This window comes from Tupaia chinensis, unplaced genomic scaffold, assembly GCF_000334495.1.
Source record: "Tupaia chinensis unplaced genomic scaffold, TupChi_1.0 Scaffold144346_1, whole genome shotgun sequence".
In the NCBI taxonomy this organism is placed as follows: Eukaryota; Metazoa; Chordata; class Mammalia; order Scandentia; family Tupaiidae; genus Tupaia; species Tupaia belangeri.
In genome coordinates, this window is record NW_006204205.1 from 1,027,337 (window position 1) to 1,031,484 (window position 4,148).

The following is a 4,148-nucleotide window of genomic DNA, read 5'->3' on the forward strand; positions in this document are numbered from 1 at the left end:
TCCCAATAAAAGACTCTTTTACTGCCAGGAGGTGGTGTGGAGATTAAGGCACTGGAACCCACATGCCAACTATGTGGTTAGGGTCCCAGACCTGGTGGCTTGAAAAATTACACAGAGCACCTGGGCATGTGTGCCCAAGATCCCAAGAGGAGAATGGAGGAAAAGGGACTGTGGCATGGCCAACCCCTCAAGGGGAGTGATTTCTCATTTTCCTCTCTCTCTGTCTCTATAAAGCCCTGAGGCCCCATAGTAAAACTATAACAATAAATAAAAATTTAAAATTTATTTATAAAACTAAAGAATTGAAAGTTAGTAATACAAACCTTTATGGAGTTATAGTAGTATTGGGTCATTAGAAAAGTCATGACACATTTTTACATAGAAAAATACATCATGACTTTTCCAACAAACCAATAAACATCCACCCACCAAAAAACATCAGCTCAGGGACCAGCAGTTGGTATAATGGCTATGTCGCTGGACTCCCATGTAGTCGACTGCACTTCGAGTATCTGACCCGTTGGCTTAAACTCAGGCCGGGCGCGCGTGCGTACGTGCCCAAGATCCCAAGAGGAGAATGGAGGAGAAAGGATTGCGGCGTGGCCATCCCCCCAAGGGGGTCATTTCTCGCTTTCTGTCTCTCTGTCTCTCTCTGTCTTTCTGGCAAGTGCATACGCCCTATAGCAAAGACATCTTCAAAAGAAAAATAATTTTAAAATAAATAAATAAGCTCAACGATTGAAACTGCTTGTGTCTGGGAAATGGAATATGGGAACAGATGAGAGTGTGGGTGGAAGGGGCACATCTTTGTTCATAATTAGCGTGGTATAAGTATTTAATTCTTTATATTAATGTATCATTTTGGTATAAAATGAAAACTAAATTTAAAAGGAAAAAGGATGCCCGTCCTGGCCCCGAGGGAAAAAAGGAAGAAAAAGTAGAAAGAGCTACTGAAAGCAGCAGGCAGGACAGTCACCCATGCCAGGAACAAGTAAAGGGCAACGCAGCAGGTAGAAGACAGTGGACCAGGAGAAAGGGACTGAATTCAGAGTGGCCAGATCAGCCAGAGCCACAGAAAAGCAGGGGATCGATCATTTCCAGCATGGAATTAATATGCTCCAAAACTGTTCTGTTCATCTTAAAGAGTCTTTTCAAAACATTATATTATTTGATGGACCAGTAGATGGTATAATGGGAGTCACTGGACTCCCATGTAGTCAACTGTGGTTCAAGTCCCAGACCCGACAGCTTAAGACACACCGGCATGTATGCATGCATGCCCAAAATCCAGAGGGGAGAATGGAGAAAAAGTGATTGCAGTGTAGCCATCCTCCCTGGGGGGTGATGTCTTGCTTTCTGTCTCTCTCTATTTCTCCAGCAAGCGTACACACCCTATAGCAAAAATCTCTCTAAAACAAAACAAAGCAAACGAACAAAATATATATACATGTGTATGAATTAATATATATATATAGATATATGGATATGTATACATATTATACTATTTAGCATGGTGATTGAAGCACTGGATTCCTACATGGCCAACCGTGGTTCGAGTCCTGGACCTGGCAGATTACTTCCTCACTTTCTCTCTCTCTCTCTCTCTCTCTCTCCTCCCCCCACCCTCTCTCTCTTTGTCTCTCTTTGGTGAGCAGATGTACCCTATAGAAAATTAAAATTAAAATAATAATAATAAATAAAATTAATAATTCTTTAAAATACATATATATTGGGACCAGCAGTTAGCGTAACGGCTATGTCGCTGGACTCCCATGTAGTCGACTGCGGTTCGAGTCCCAGACCCAGTGGCTTAAACTCACGCCAGGCGCATGTGCGTGCATGCCCAAGATCCCGAGAGGAGAATGAAGGAGAAGGGATTGCGGCGTGGCCATCGCCCCTGGGGGGTGATTTCTCGCTTTCTGTCTCTCTGTCTCTCTCTGTCTGGCGAGCGCACGTGCCCTATAGCAAAAATCTCTCAAATAAATAAATAAATAAAATACATATATATTACACTAATCAGGAAAGTCATGGTGCATTTTTGCATAGAAAAACAGAAAAATACAACGACCCAATATTTCCAACGACCCAATATTTGGAATAGCATTTGAAAAAGTGAAAAATTGAAAACATTCCAAGTGGTCATCAATAAAAGACTCATTGAATAAATCGTAGAACATTTGTACAATGAACACAAGGTGGATGTCTAAGAGGGGGTGGAGCTCTGTGTGCTGACAATATAGAATGGTGTCCAAGACACAGCAGTAGGAGAAGGCAGGACAACATGTCTCCTCGAGTCCATCTGCATAAATATTTCTTACTACATGCCCAGAAGAAATGGTGCAATTTATTCAGCTGACCACTGACAGTGGTTGCTTCTGGGTGGCAGACCAAGAGAACTTCACACATTGTGTATCACATCCATTTGTTCTTCAAATATTTACTGAGCCCTTAAACATATTATTCACTGTATCGTTGGGGTGGTTTACTTTACAGAGAATATCAGCAGGAAAAAAAAAATGAAGATTTAGAAATTCTTAAAAGTCAATGCTAAAATAACTAATTCAAGCATGTTTTTGTTTTTAAAAATAAAATGTCACCCAGAGGAAATACAAGGGCATGTGGCCCCATCACGCAGGATAGGGAGGGCAGCTTCAGAAAGCTGGGAGCCTGTGAGTGGACCGCTCTGCCTGCTTCCTAAGCTAAGAGCTTTGGCCACACTTGTGGGGGCAGCTCTGGGCCTCTAGGGCCTGCCGCACAGGAAGGAGGTTCTCCCTCTGGCACGATGTGATTGCATCCAGAGGCTCACTGGGGAGACCTGGCTGGGAACTGGAGAGGGGCCCGTCATCCTGGAGGTAGGGGCCACGATGGCTGTCATAAGGGAGTGCTCTCTGGTGCCCCGAAACTATTCTTGAAGCCTGCATGAGGCCTCAAGGGCCCTTCCAACCTTGACCAATAGAGTGTGTCTGGTGTAGGTATGCCCCAAGGCCCCACCTGTCTCCAGCAGTGTGACATGGTGAAAGACAGGCCTTGGAGCCAGTCGCCTTCGTCACCCAATGGCTCTGTAACTCTGAGAAAGCCCTTCGACTACTCTGAACTCTGCAAGCTGGGGCTATGCCGCTCTCCCCCAGGCCTGCTGGGAGGATCTATTGGAGTGATCTGTGAGAAGTGGCCAGCGTGGGGCCCGGTGTGTGGTAGATACTCAACAAATCCTCCCTTCAGAAAGGGGTCTAAGCCTTGCCTTCAGGCACAGCAGCTCACCTGCCCTTGAAACCAGACAGAGCTAAATGATCCTATGACTTCCAGCACTGGAGCGTGGAAAAGGGAAGAGGGTGAGGGAGAAGGATGCGTGGAGGAGCCGACAGGTTGAAAAGGGTGACAGTGCTGAGTAAAAATGTAACGCCACATGGCCCTTTACCAGATCAGAGGGCTCTCACCAGAATGGCATTCCAGACACACAGGCAAAGCACAAGCACCATTCAGAAGTGGGGACACTTCCTCGGACTTCACAGGCCCATCTCCCAGGGGAGACAGAGCTGGTCAGAAAGCCCAGGACGGAGACACCACGGGACATTTGCTTGAAAGCACCACCTCGTCTGTGAGGAGGACTTCATGCCAGTAACAGAAGAAATGCAAATGAGCACATAAAAACCAAAGCTCTTCGTGCTCGCTTCGGCAGCACATATACTAAAATTGGAACGATACAGAGAAGATTAGCATGGCCCCTGCGCAAGGATGACACGCAAATTCGTGAAGCGTTCCATATTTTTTAACAAGACCCTGGAATTTGATAGAAAATGGTCAGATATGGAGGATCTATTGCTGAGTGAAGTAAGCCAGGCTATGAAAGAAAGATATTGTATGTATCCACTCAATATATACCGACTATCCGAACTCTATAATAGAGAGCAAAAAATCGGAGGACATAAAAACAGTGAAGGTACTTAATGAGACTAGGACAGTGTGGAATGGGGTAAGTGAAGAGAAGAGGAGAGAGAAAGATAGCAAGTGAACAATAGAGAGACAGGACGTTAGTGAGAAACAGATAGGGCTTATTTACTGTTGATGATGACATGTATAGAATTCTCAACAGGATTGGTCTGAGAAGTGTTTCATGACGAGCAAAGTATTTTTAAAAAGCAAAACGAGAA

The 4,148-nt window shown here is 44.8% G+C and overlaps 1 non-coding gene across 1 annotated transcript; it reads left to right on the forward strand.

Annotated features, from left to right (window-relative positions):
* Positions 1-3,660: 3,660 nt before the first annotated feature.
* LOC114005746 (U6 spliceosomal RNA) lies at positions 3,661-3,767 on the forward strand. The gene has a single exon (XR_003547575.1). It is a non-coding gene; the product is annotated as a U6 spliceosomal RNA (small nuclear RNA).
* Positions 3,768-4,148: the final 381 nt, after the last annotated feature.